Source organism: Aquarana catesbeiana, linkage group LG04, assembly GCF_042186555.1.
Source record: "Aquarana catesbeiana isolate 2022-GZ linkage group LG04, ASM4218655v1, whole genome shotgun sequence".
Taxonomy (NCBI): domain Eukaryota; kingdom Metazoa; phylum Chordata; class Amphibia; order Anura; family Ranidae; genus Aquarana; species Aquarana catesbeiana.
Genome location: NC_133327.1, coordinates 28,658,574 through 28,673,831, shown reverse-complemented (window position 1 = coordinate 28,673,831; position 15,258 = coordinate 28,658,574).

Here is a 15,258-nt window from a genome sequence, read left to right as displayed (position 1 = left end):
TCAATGCCAGTTATAGTTTGGTTTGTTCTGATGTATTGGGCCATGGGTTCGAGTATAAGGGCAAATAATAAGGGAGATAATGGGCAACCCAGTCGGGTACCTCTTTCGATATTAAAGGCTTCAGATTTGTATCCAGCATATTTTATATAGGCTTTGGGTTTATTATATAATGCTTTGATCCATGTTAAAAAGTGGGGTCCAAAACCCCATTTTTGTAATGAATTTTGCATATATTGCCAGGATACTGTGTCAAATGCCCTCTTAATATCGAGAGATAGAAAACATAAAGGGATTTTCCGTTTTTTAGCAATATGTGCCAATAACACTGCCCTGCGTATATTATCACCTGCCTGTCTATTTGGCATGAAGCCTACTTGATCTCTATGTATTAATTTTCCTATAATGCTATTAAGGCGTTTTGCTATTATTTTTGCTAATAATTTAATATCGAGGTTTAACAGAGAGATAGGCCGATAATTCACACAGGAAGTATCATCAGAAAGGGGTTTTGGGATCATACAAACAATTGCCATTAGTGTTTCTTGCCGAAAAGAATGTCCATCTAGAAGTTTGTTAAATGTTTCAGTGAGAATGGGAGAGAGTATTTCTGAGAATATTTTATAGTATAAAGCCGAGTAGCCGTCTGGGCCTGGTCTTTTGTTAAGTTTTAGGTCTTTTATGGCGTTAGCAACTTCATCTATAGTTATAGGCTCATCCAAACTGCTTTTTTGATTCTGAGATAACTCAGGTAAGGTTATTTTTGAGAAGAAGGATTCAGCCTCTGTAGGATTAAATTCATTGTTTGTCTTATATAAAGTTGCGAGATGTGAGTGAAATTTATGGACTATTTTAACTGGATTACAAGTGTAAACATTTTTTGATAATTTCAAACGTATTGGTTTGAAAGATTTGTTAGTTGAATTTAATGCCCGAGCCAAATATGTACCTGGTTTGTTTGTATTCATGTAGAAATTGTGTTTGGAGCGTTTGAGGGATTTATCAACTGACTCAGTGAGAAATAGATCGTATTCCAATCTAGATTTTTCCAGATGAGATTTTGTACTCTGAGATGGATTATCTTGAAATGATATGTAAGCTGCATTAAAATTGAGTTCTAGTTTTTTTGCTAGATTTTTGCGTTCCCGTTTAAATAGTGCCATTTGTCTTTGTATTGTACCACGCAAGACAGGCTTATGAGCTTCCCACAGTGTTATTGGGGAGATGTCTGTTGTATTATTAATTGATATGTATTCCTTTAAAGCTTGTTCAATGGCCATCTGATGTAGTGGGTGTTTGAGCATTATGTCCGGTAAGTACCACGTTGGGTCATGCGCTTTTGGTATGGCTGAGGCTATAGTAGTGTATACTGCATTATGGTCAGACCACGGAATCGGAATTATATCTGATGCAATAATTTCTGGTATCATTCCTATTGTTAGAAAAATATGATCTATTCTGGTGAAGGTTTGATGAGGGTGCGAGAAATAAGTGAATTTCTTTTTCAATGGGTTACTTTCTCTCCACGAATCTACCAGATTGTATTTGGAAAGAAGTTGAGAAAAAGGTAATCTAGAGGTTATTTTGGATGGTGTAAAAGGTGATTTATCTAGAAATGGGAGGAGGACCTGGTTCGAATCCCCACACATTATCACTGTTCCTATTTTGTGTGTATTAATCACTTGTAATATATGTGAGAGGAATGGTGTAGGTTGTTTGTTAGGAGCGTAGTAGGAAATCACCGTGATTGCTGTATCCATTATATAACCCATGAGTATCAGGTATCTACCTTCTGGGTCTTTCATTTCTGATGATAAGGTGAATGGTGTGGATCGGTGAAATGCAATTAGAGTTCCCCTTTGCTTGGTACAGGCAGAAGCCGTGTAAATTTGTTGATAAAAAGGAGAAATATATTTTGGAGTAGAATCTTTGGTGAAGTGTGTTTCTTGGAGGCATACTATGTGAGCCTTCTTGTTATGGAAAGTACGGAAGGCTTTGGTCCTTTTTTGAGGGACATTTATTCCCTGAACATTCAGGGAAAGTATATTCAGTGGTGCCATGGCAATAGATCAAATAGTTTTGACTTACTTTTTGTTATGCAGAGCTGACTGCGCAGATCAACCTGTGTGGACTGAAGAGATGAATAGATAGAAAAGAAGCCAGTGAATTCTGGAGTAAAGAGTAAACAAAAAACATATGAGATTAGATGATACATTGTATAAATTATTTTTTGCAAGTAATCACAATTTACCCGTGAAAGAGAATAAATATCTCTCTCAGGGGAATAAGTGCCTTCGTCACACTCCCACATAATATGGTTGGGAGAATGAGGAGGGCTAATGGGGGTACACGGATCTTCCGCTTACAGGAGAGAAGTGCTATGTCAAAAGACATCAAAATGATGTTTCATTAATTGGAGTGCAGAATATAGTTTTTGTTGAAATTATTTATTCCAGGGTGGTTGTATATGGTTAGTCTTGCCCTAGGCTAAATAATTCAGTTAGAAAGGTACTGTTAATAACTTTGGTATTGATGAAGATAGTTTGAATTATTTTGGGATTTTAACCCTTTTAGAGTAAACAATTACATATTTTATTCATATGTAACTGTTTAGATATGTTAACTCATAAAATTGAGGTTGTATTGCTTCAGATTAGAATAAACAAAAACATAATTCTAGGAACTAGTTAGGTAATAATATATTTGTTTTAAGAAAAGATAGAAAAAGCTTCCATTACTTCTGGATTATTGAACATATTTGTCCTAAAAAGTAATAAATCTACTGTTATTACCTGATAATATATAACTGAACAAGAATTTCCTTATTTCACTTATATATTCTAAGGCTATATGAATCAGAAGTAATAAGAAATATAACTGGAATGTAACATGATCCCACACAGTGTGTGACTATCAGAATGCAGTTACATTCAGTTATAAATATAGTTTTTTTATAGAGAACCATCTCTTAGTATAATAAATGAAGAGATATCAGGAATTAGGATGTCAGTCCATTGAATCTTCTTGGTCCATGGATGATGTGGCATAACGGCCTCTTTTGTGAGAATGATGATTCCCATTTTGTTCTGAAATTTTCTGGGTGCTGCCTGAAGGTGAAGATGATGCCATTCTTCTGCGTGTGGGAGTGTTGCTGCTTGTGGGTTCTGTCAGATTTAATTTTAAAAGGGTTTGTTGTAGTTCATCTGCTGATCTGCTTCTGTAAATTGTACCTTGGTAGTTAAATCTGACTGAAAAGGGGAAGCCCCATTGATACATAATGTTGTGGCGTTGCAGTTCCATTAGTTGGGGTTTCATGGATCGTCTTTTAGTAATGGTGAGTTGGGATAGGTCAGCAAAAATTTGATAATTGTGTCCTTGAAAATTAAGTTCCTTTTTTTCTCTTGCAGCAATTAGTATTTGTTCTTTCGTTCTGTAATAATGAAATTTTGTGATTATATCACGTGGGGGTCCATCTTTCTTTTTGGCTGTGAGGGCTCTGTGTACTCTGTCCAGTTCTAAACGTTCAATAGGGATATCTGGCTTTAGTTCTTGTAATAGAGCAGTAATAGTAGATTGCAGGTCTGTCACGGTTTCAGGTATTCCCCTTATGCGCAAGTTTGAACGTCTGGCTCTATTTTCGTAATCTTCGAGCTTAGTTTGAAGTATTAAATTCTCTTTTTTTAATTGTTCCAATTCTGTTATATTTTCTTGGGTTGTAATTTCAATTTCATCCATTTTTATTTCTAGGGCTGCGGTGCGGTTTCCCAGCTCTCTTATTTCTTTGGTTAGGCTTTTTGTTATTTGGTCTGAGGTTTGTTTTAAAGCCTTATGAAGCATCTTTTCAAATTGTAATAATATTACTGAGGATGCTGAGGAGGCTTGTGGAGAAGTTTGTGAGAGGATTTGTTCTGTATCTGACTCAAATGGAGAGTCTTGCTGTGACATTTTCTGTCTGTGAGAGCGCCCTGATGCTGTATCTTGTGAGGTGACTGGAGCTGCTTCAGCTGCAGTGAGTGCCTGTGAGCTCTTTGTGAGGTGATTTTTATTTCTGCCACGGTTTCCTCCCAGTACCATATTTCCTGCCCAAACTTTCACAGTTTGTTCCCAGGGGCAAAAAGGTTCAAATGGATACCTTTTGAGCCTGCAGGCTCCGCTTTGTCCTTCTCTTCTCTCCTCAGCGGTGTGGAGCTCTAACAATGCATGTCTGCTCTGCTAGGCTCCGCCTCCTGCCCCCGATAACTGTTTTTCATCTGTCAGCAGATGGATGAAAAACGAACATACGGTCCGCATGTGTTAAAGGGACCTAAGACTTGGCACTGGCATGTTTGTTAAAGTAGGTATAAATCCTTAATAAATGTCATCTAGGTAGCAAAATGCTGTGTACCTTGGAGAAATGTGTGTGTGGGGGAGGGGGTTTATTAACCTTCTTACATCCTTTGTTACATATTAATGCTGCCGATTAGGGATGAGCCGAACACCCCCCGGTTCGGTTCGCACCAGAACCCGCGAACGGACCGATAGTTCGCACGAACGTTAGAACCCCATTGACGTCTATGGGACTCGAACGTTCGAAATCAAAAGTGCTCATTTTAAAGGCTAATTTGCATGGTATTGTCCTAAAAAGGGTTTGGGGACCCGGGTCCTACCCCAGGGGACATGTATCAATGCAAAAAAAACTTTTAAAAACGGCCGTTTTTTCGGGAGCAGTGATTTTAATGATGCTTAAAGTAAAAAAAAAAAAGTGAAATATTCCTTTAAATATCGTACCTGGGGGGTGTCTATAGTATGCCTGTAAAGTGACGCGTGTTTCCCATGTTTAGAACAGTCCCTGCACCAAATGTCATTTTTAAAGGAAAAAATCTCATTTAAAACTGCTTGCGGGTTTAATGTCATGTCGGGTCATGGCAATATGGATGAAAATCAGTGAGACAAACGGCATGGGTACCCCCCAGTCCATTACCAGGCCCTTTGGGTCTTGTATGGATATTAAGGGGAACCCCGCACCCAAATTAAAATAAGGAAAGGTGTGGGGCCACCAGGCCCTATATACTCTGAACAGCAGTATACAGGCGGTGCAAACAAGACAGGGACTGTAGGTTTGTTGTTAAGTAGAATCTCTTTGTAATTTTGAACATTTTTAACGTGTTTAGCTCCAGCCAAAAAATCTTTTCTAAGCTTTTTGGAAAACATAGGGAAGGGTTATCACCCCTGTGACATTTGTTTTGCTGTCTTTCCTCTTCAGAAGATTTCACCTCACTTTTTTGTCCCAATGAAAAATGTTTTTTGAAAATTTGGGTTTTTTTGTGGAACAAGGATTGGAAAGCATCAGTGGAAAGGAGAAATTGTTTTCCCATATTAACTCTTACAGGAGAGAATTTCCCTTCCTAGGGGTAGATTTCATCTCACTTCCTGTTGTCTCCTTCCGTTTGCAAGTAGGAGTCGTTTGTAAGTTAGATGTTTGAAAGTAGGGTCCTGCCCTATATACTCAGCAGAAATTTGGGCCTTAGGTGTTGCTGTGGCCACAACACTGTAAGCCCTCACAGGGCCCTGCTGTGAAATATTAGATCAAGAATTGTAATTACATGCCCCTGTTGAACAGGAGCTGAAAAATTAGGCCTTAGGCACTGGTGCTGTTGCCACAACACTGCAACCCCTCACAGACACTCTAGTTGGAACGCAGGAACGAGCCCTGCTGCAAAGTATTGCTTCAAAAATTGTAATTACACGCCCCTGTTAGACAGGGGCAGAAAAATTGGGCCTTAGGCACTGGTGCTGGTGCCACAACACTGCAACCCCTCACAGACACTCTAGTTGGAACGCAGGAACGAGCCCTGCTGCAAAGTATTGCATCAAAAATTGTAATTACACACCCCTGTTAGACAGGGGCAGAAAAATTGGGCCTTAGGCACTGGTGCTGGTGCCACAACACTGCAACCCCTCACAGACACTCTAGTTGGAACGCAGGAACGAGCCCTGCTGCAAAGTATTGCATCAAAAATTGTAATTACACGCCCCTGTTAGACAGGGGCAGAAAAATTGGGTCTTAGGCACTGGTGCTGGTGCCACAACACTGCAACCCCTCACAGACACTCTAGTTGGAATGCAGGAACGAGCCCTGCTGCAAAGTATTACATCAAAAATTGTAATTACACGCCCCTGTTAAACAGGGGCTGAAAAATTGTGCCTTAGGCACTGGTGGTGGCGCCCAGAACCAAAAATGTTCTTACAAGCTATCAGCGTGATGATTGAGGAGGAAGAGGATAATTACTCAGGGATAGTCACTCAGCATCAGCATAGGCAGTCTTTGAAGGGATCTGAGATTTCAAAAAAAATTATTCGGTTACATCAGCATCAGGTGCTTGGTAGCTGGTGGTGATCCAAGACTCATTCATTTTTATGAAGGTCAGCCGATCGACCGAGTCGGTGGACAGACACACCCTGTGATCGGTTACCACGCCTCCAGCAGCACTGAATGTGCGTTCCGAAAGAACGCTGGATGCAGGACAGGCCAGTAGCTCAATTGCATACTGTGCAAGCTCTGGCCAGTGATCCATCCTCAAGACCCAGTAACCCAGAGGATTTTCGGTGGGAAAGGTGTCCAAGTCTGATCTTGCCCCTAGGTATTCCTGCACCATGTAAAACAGACGCTGGCGATGGTTGCTGGAACCGATCATACCTTGGGGCTGCGGACCAAAAAATTGTCTGAACGCATCGGTCAGACGGCCACCTTCTCCACCGCTCCTTCTTTGACTGACCGAAGCCTCAGCAACACGTTGTCCAGAAACAGGAGTTTGTAACCTCCCAGTCTCTGGGAACGCGTTGCACAGACCTTTCTGCAAGGCCTCCCGAAGATGTTTCATCCTCTGCTCCCTCTGCGATGGCAAGATAAGGTCCGCAACCTTACCCTTGTAACGTGGATCAAGGAGGGTTGCCAGCCAGTATTGGTCCTTCTCCTTGATACCACGAATACGAGGATACTTACGCAGGCTTTGCAGGATCAGGGAGGCCATGCAGCGTAGGTTTGCTGAGGCATTCGGTCCGGAGTCCTCTGGGTCACTAAGAACGACATGGTCCGCAGCCACCTCCTCCCAGCCATGTACAAGTCCATGTGTTTCTTGGGACTGATCCCTTAAAGACTGCTGCTGATGCTGAGTGCCAGGCTCAACCTCCATACTGACACAATCTTCCTCCTCCTCCTCTTCCTCCTCGTCCTCTTCCTGTGTGATCGGCGGGCACGCAGGAACACTGTCTGGATAAAGGGGGCCTTGAGAGCTAAGGAAGTCCTCCTCTTCCTGCCTCTGTTCTGCCTCAAGTGCCCTGTCCATTATTCCACGCAGCGTGTGCTCCAACAGGTGGACAAGGGGGACAGTGTCACTGATGCATGCACTGTCACTGCTCACCATCCTCGTGGCCTCCTCGAATGGTGACAGGACAGTGCATGCATCCCTGATCATGGCCCACTGGCGTGGGGAAAAAAAACTAAGCTCCCCTGACCCTGTCCTGGTGCCATAGTCGCACAGGTACTCATTGATGGCCCTCTGCTACATGTGCACCCGCTGCAGCATGGCCAACGTTGAGTTCCACCTGGTGGGCATGTCACAGATTAGGCGGTTCTTGGGCAGGTTAAACTCCTTTTGGAGGTCCGTCAGCCGAGCACTGGCATTATATGACCGGCGGAAATGCACACAGACTTTCCTGGCCTGCCTCAGGACATCCTGTAAGCCCGGGTACCTGCCCAAGAACCGCTGCACCACCAAGTTAAGGACGTGAGCCAAACAGGGCACATGGGTCATTTGTCCCTGTCGGAGGGCAGAGAGGAGGTTGGTGCCATTGTCGCAAACCACCATTCCTGCCTTAAGTTGGCGTGGCGTCAACCACCTCTGAACCTGCCCCTGCAGAGCTGACAGAACCTCTGCCCCAGTGTGGCTCCTGTCCCCCAAGCACACCAGCTCAAGCACCGCATGGCATCTTTTGGCCTGCGTACTTGCGTAGCCCCTTGAACGCCTACGGAGCACCGCTGGTTCCGAGGAAGAGGCCATGGAGGAAGAAGAAGAGGAGGGGGTGGAGGAGAGAGGTGTGTCACAATCAGCATTTTGGAGGCGTGGTGGCGGAACAACCTCCAACACTACTGCACCTTGTCCTGCATCCTTCCCAGCTGCCAGCAGAGTCACCCAATGCGCCGTGAAACTTAGGTAACGTCCCTGTCCATGCCTGCTGGACCATGAGTCAGCGGTAATATGCACCTTACCGCTGACCGCCCTGTCCAGCGAGGCATGGACATTGCCTTCCACATGCCGGTAGAGAGCCGGAATCGCCTTCCGTGAGAAAAAGTGGCGTTTGGGTACCTGCCACTGAGGAACCGCACATTCCACAAACTCACGGAAGGGGGCAGAGTCTACCAACTGAAAAGGCAGCAGTTGAAGTGCTAGCAATTTTGCCAAGCTAGCATTCAACCGCTGGGCATGTGGATGGCTGGGAGCAAACTTCTTTCGGCGGTGCAGCAGCTGGGGCAGGGAAATTTGCCTGGTACAATCTGACGTCGGTGTACCAAAAGCAGATTGCCCACAAGTACTTGGCTGTGACACACCTAATTCTACACCTTCATTCCTCTCACTGCAGGTCTCAGAGAGGACTGAAGGTCTAGTGGGGTTGGAAATCTCAGCTGATGAGGAGCAAGGAGAGATCCTCTTTGTTCTTTGGTGTGGGTCTTTTAGATACGCTTGCCAACGAACTGCATGGCAGGTCAACATATGTCTGGTCAAGCATGTGGTACCCAAGCGGGAGATGTTTTGGCCACGCGAGATACGCTTGAGACATATGTTGCAAATAGCAGCGGTGCGATCTGATGCACTCGTCTCAAAAAAGGCCCACACCAAAGAACTTTTTGAATAACGCGCAGAGACTGCAGCGCCCTGCACATGTGGAGCTTTGGGGTGTGATGCAGTCAATGTGCTGCCCTTAGGCTGGCCCCTGGAGGGCATCCTGCCTCGTTGGTGATGTGCCGCCGCCTCCTCCTCCTCCTCCTCCTCCTCCTCCTCCTCTCTCCTATCAGGCACCCACATTGAGTCAGTGACCTCATCATCCCCTCCCTCCTCATCACTGGAGCAAACCTGGCAGTATGCTGCAGCAGGGGGAGCATGACTGCCAGATTGCTGTCCTTCTTGGGCACCCCCTCTGTCCGTGCTCATGTTACTGCCTTCATCGAGCTCAGTATCGTCATCAGAGCCTTCCAAACGCTGGGCATCCTCCTGGAGCATGTACCCAACACTGTGGTCAAACAGTTCGAGGGAATCCTCATGAGGACATGGTGGAGCTAGGGAAGGAGTCACTGATGACATTGAGCTGAGGGAAGAGGCCGCTGCTTTGCCAGACAAAGCACCCTGGGCATGGGTGAGAGAGGATGAGGAGGATGAGGACGGCTTGGTCATCCACTCGACCAAGTCTTCCGCATGTTGCGGCTCAACACGGCCAGCTGCCGAAAAAAAGGCCAAGCGTGTCCCATGGCCACGTGCTGATGAGGATGCACCGTCTCCACGACCAGCACTAGACACAGAGCCTGCTTGCCCTCTCTTATTGGCTTGTGACTGTCTGCCTCTCCTTCTTGGCCTTCCAGACATACTAATGGCCTGTAGCTGCACTAAGCTGGGATAGAACACCTGTAATTTTCTTCAGGTAGCTTTATATACTGTAACCAGACAAGCCTGCCTGTCAGTAGGAAGATAACAGGAACGGATCTAGCTGAACACTGTGAGCAGGACGCACTGTACTAAATGTAAATAGTCTAGCTGCCTGACCGTGGTACTAATAGGATCAAATAGAACACCTGTAATTTTCTTCAGGTAGCTTTATATACTGTAACCAGACAAGCCTGCCTGTCAGTAGGAAGATAACAGGAACGGATCTAGCTGTACACTGTGAGCAGGACGCACTGTACTAAATGTAAATAGTCTAGCTGCCTGACCGTGGTACTAATAGGATCAAATAGAACACCTGTAATTTTCTTCAGGTAGCTTTATATACTGTAACCAGACAAGCCTGCCTGTCAGTAGGAAGATAACAGGAACGGATCTAGCTGAACACTGTGAGCAGGACGCACTGCACTAAATGTAAATAGTCTAGAAGATAACAGGAACGGATCTAGCTGAACACTGTGAGCAGGACGCACTGCACTAAATGTAAATAGTCTAGAAGATAACAGGAACGGATCTAGCTGAACACTGTGAGCAGGACGCACTGCACTAAATGTAAATAGTCTAGAAGATAACAGGAACGGATCTAGCTGAACACTGTGAGCAGGACGCACTGCACTAAATGTAAATAACAGGAACGGATCTAGCTGAACACTGTGAGCAGGACGCACTGCACTAAATGTAAATAGCAGGAACGGATCTAGCTGAACACTGTGAGCAGGACGCACTGCACTAAATGTAAATAGCAGGAACGGATCTAGCTGAACACTGTGAGCAGGACGCACTGCACTAAATGTAAATTGCAGGAACGGATCTAGCTGAACACTGTGAGCAGGACGCACTGCACTAAATGTAAATAGTCTAGAAGATAACAGGAACGGATCTAGCTGAACACTGTGAGCAGGACGCACTGCACTAAATGTAAATAGCAGGAACGGATCTAGCTGAACACTGTGAGCAGGACGCACTGCATTAAATGTAAATAGTCTAGATAGAAGATAACAGGAACGGATCTAGCTAAACTGAATACAGTGTATATATATATATGCAACACCTGGGATGCATATATATACACAATACACTGTAAGTGCAGCTAACTGACTGACTGTTCTGCCTAATCTATCTAACTCAAATCAAATGACACTGTCTCTCTCTCTCTCTATCTCTCAGCACACCGGAACACACACTACACAGGGCCGCCGTGCAGGCGGCCTTATATAGTGTGGGGTGTGTACTAAATCCCCTGAGCCATAATTGGCCAAAGCCACCCTGGCTTTGGCCAATTACAGCTCTCTCTACTGACGGCGCTGTGATTGGCCAAGCATGCGGGTCATAGTGCATGCTTGGCCAATCATCAGCCAGCAATGCACTGCGATGCCGCAGTGAATTATGGGCCGTGACGCGCCACACGAATTTAGCGCGAACGGCCCATATCGTTCGCAATTCGGCGAACGGGCGAACAGCCGATGTTCGAGTCGAACATGGGTTCGACTCGAACACGAAGCTCATCCCTACTGCCGATATCCTGCAGCCTCTTTACAGCCTTTCCCTGTCTATGTGCACAACAGTGATAGCAGGCAGCATGTGTGTTTATTTATTTTTTTTTTTCACGGGGCATATTTCCTAATTGTTGTTTGTTGTAATTGTTTTTTTCACAGACCTTCCTTTTTAATTGGAACTTCTATTGAAAGCACCCACCCCTAAAATCAAATTGTCCGTGAAGGTGATTTAAAAAATAAAGTTTTTGCCTCTCTGATATCTCCTGGGATAGCTGGATGCTCAAAATCCTGTGAAAATAAACCCCTGCAATGGGCTGGAGTGCATTCTCATGGGATTTCAAGCCTTTAGAGCATTGGAAGTAGGGTTACCACCTTTTCTTCGAGCCAAACCCGAACACTTCAGCGTGGCTTGGCATTTTTTTGTAGCATACACTATGAGATTGTAAAATACTTCGGACACCTCTGTGTGCCCTAGGGGAGTAGTAATGTGGAACGCGCAGCGGTGAACAGTGGGTGTAGCCAATTGCATATAGTGCAGGCGTGTGTAATGTACAAGATAGTGTATATAGTGCAGGCATGTGTAATGTACAATATAGTGTATATAGTGCAGGCGTGTGTAATGTACAATATGTTGTATATGTAGTGTGCAATGTACAATATAGTGTATATAGTGCAGGCGTGTGTAATGTACAATATAGTGTATATAGTGCAGGCGTGTGTAATGTACAATATAGTGTATATAGTGCAGGCGTGTGTAATGTACAATATAGTGTATATGTAGTGTGTAATGTTTGGTGGGAAGCCTCCCAGTGTAATTTTGGGGAGTGGTGAGAGTTCTCCTGGTGTAGTATGGGGGAACAGACAGGGTTGTCTTAATGAGTGGGCACACCTGGGCACTGTCCAGGGGCCCCAGCTACATGGGGGGCCTTTGCACTTTCCCCAAAGCAGCGGGTCCTTGAGCCCACGCTGCCCCAAAATTGGGGCCCCCATGATGGCACTGAGAGTGATGGATGCACAGGGGAGGCAGGCTGGCAGCGGTGCGCCGTACAGAACGATACCTATTGTTTCACAACCAGAAGGGAGGGGCAGGGCCAGAGCGTCAGTGATGCTCGGGACTCGAAGGCTGCGGGGTAGGATTGAATTGTCACAGGTGCAGGGCACTGCTGACTCCCTGTGCTTCTTTGGTGTGGGCCTTTTTTGACACGTGTGCAGCAGATCGCACCGTTGCTGTTTGCAACATATGTCTGAAGCGTATCAAGCATGGCCAAAACAGCAGCCGCTTGGCACCACATGCTTGACCAGACATATGACGACCTCCCATGCAGTCCATTGGCAACAGCACTTAAAAGACCCACATCAAAAAACAAGGAGGACCTCTCCTTGCTCCTTATCAGCTGGGATCTCGAACCTCACTATACCTCCAGTCCTCTCAGAAACCTGCACTGAGAGGAATGAAGGTATAGAAATAGGTGTCCCAAGTACTTGCAGCCAATCTGCTAGCAGTACACCAACATCCAATTTTAGCGGGCAAATTTCCCTACCCCAGTTGCTAAACAGTCAAATGAAATTCGGTCCCAGCCATCCACATACTCAGTATCTGAATGCTAGCTTGGTCAAATTGCTAGCACTGCAACTGCTGCCTTTTCAGCTGGTAGACTCTGCCCCCCTTTTGTGAATTTGTGGAATGTGCAGTACTTCAGTGGCAGGTTCCCAAACACCATTTCTTTTCACGTAAGGCCATTCCGGCTCTCTACCAGCATATGGAAGGCAATGTCTTGGCCTCATTGGACAGGGCGGTCAGCAGTAAGGTGCATATTACTGCTGACTCATGGTCCAGCAGGCATGGACAGGGACGTTACCTTTCTTTCACGGCGCACTGGGTAACTCTGCTGGCAGCTGTGAAGGATGCAGGACAGGGTTCAGTATTGTTGGAGCTTGTTCCGCCACCACGCCTCCAAAATGCTAGTGGTGATTCTGCCACAGGTCTCTTCTCCACCCCCTCCTCTTCAATCTTCCTCTATGGCCTCTTCCTCTGCAGATTTCTCCTCTGAACCAGCGGTGCTCTGTAGGCGTTCAAGGGGCTACGCAAGCACTCAGGCAAAAAGATGCCATGCGGTGCTTGAGTTGGTCTACTTAGGGGATAGGATCCACACTGGGGCAGAGATTCTGGCAGCTCTGCAAGGGCAGGCTCAGAGGTGGTTGACGCCACGCCAGCTTCAGCCAGGAATGGTTGTATGCGACAATGGCACCAACCTCCTCTCTGCCCTCCGACAGGGACACTTGACCCATGTTCCCTGTTTGGCTCACGTCTTGAATTTGGTGGTGCAGGTGGTTGTTAAGCAGGTACCCGGGCTTACAGGATCCCCTGAGGCAGGCCAGGAAAGTCTGTGGTCATTTAATGCCAGTGCTCGGCTGGATGACATGCAACCTGCCTAAGAACCGCCTCATTTGTGACATGCCCACCAGGTGGAACTCAATGTTGGCAATGCTGCAGCGGCTGCACACACAGCAGAGGGCCATCAATGAGTACCTGTGTGAATATGGCACCAGGACAGGGCAGGGAAGCTTGGCTTTTTTTCGCCACACCAGTGGCTACTGATTAAGGATGCATGCACTGTCCTGTCACGATTTGTGGAGGCCACAAGGATGGTGAGCAGTGACAGTGCATGCATCAGTGATACTGTCTCTCTTGTCTTCCTGTTGGAGCATACGCTTTGTGGAATAATGGAGAGGGCACTTGAGGCAGAACAGCGGGAGAAAGAGGAGGACTTCCTTACCTCTCAAGGCCCCCTTTATCCAGATACTAAAATTCCTGCAGGCCCGCCGATCACACAGGAAGAAGAAGAGGAGGAGGAGGAGACTTGTGTCAGCATGGAGGTGGAGATTAATACTCAGCATCAGCAGCAGTCTTCAAGGGATCATTTGCAGTCCCCAGAAACCCATGGAATTGTACGTGGCTGGGAGGAGGTGGTTGAGGATCATCTGATCCTTAGTGACCCAGAGGACTCAGGATAGAATGCCTCTGCAAATCTATGCTGCATGGCCTCCTTGATCCTGCAAAGCCTGCAAAAGGTCCCTAGGATTCGTTGTATAAAGGAGAGGTATCATTACTGGCTGGCAACCCTTCTTGATCCACATTACAAGGGTAAGGTTGCAGAACTTATCCAGCCTTCGCAGAGGGAGCAGAGGATGAAACATCTTTGGGAGGCCTTGCAAAAAGGTTTGTGCAATGCGTTTCCAGAGCCTGGGAGGTTACAATTTCCTGGTGCTGGACAATGTGTTGCTGAGGCTCTGTTCAGTCACAGAAAGAGCGGTGGAGAAGGTGGCCTGCTGACCGATGCCTTCAGACAATTCTTCAGTCCTCAGCGCCCTGGTCTGATCGGTTCCAGCAAGTGTCTGAATGCCATGGTGCAGGAATATCTAGGTGCAAGATCAGACTTGGAGACCTTTCCACCAGAACATCCACTGGGTTACTTGGTCTTGAGGAAGGACCACTGGCCAGAGGTTGCTCAATATGCAATTGAGCTACTGGCCTGTCCTGCATCCAGCGTTCTTTCTGAACGCACATTCAGTGCTGCTGGAGGTTTTGTAACCAATCACAGAGTGAGCCTGTCCACAGACTCTGTTGATCGGCTCCCATTCATAACAACGAATCAGTCTTGGATCACCAGCTACCAAGCACCTGATGCTGATGTAACCGATTGATTTTTCTATGGATGTGGGATCCCTTGAAGACTGCATATGCTGAGTGACTATTCTATTATGCTGAGTGACTATCCTATTCCTCCTCAATTTTCATGTTGATAGCTTCTAAGAATATTTTCGGTTCAGGGCACCACCACCACTACCTAATGCCCAATTTTTCTGCCCCTGTTTAACAGGGGCGCGTAATTACAAATTTTGATCAAATATTTAACAGCAGGGCTTGTTCCTGTGCCCAACAAGAGTATCTGTGAGGGGTTGCAGTGTTGTGGCACCACCACCACTGCCTAAGGCCCAATTTTTCTGCCCCTGTTTAACAGGGGTGTGTAATTACAATTTTTGATCAAATCATTAACAGCAGGGCTCGTTCC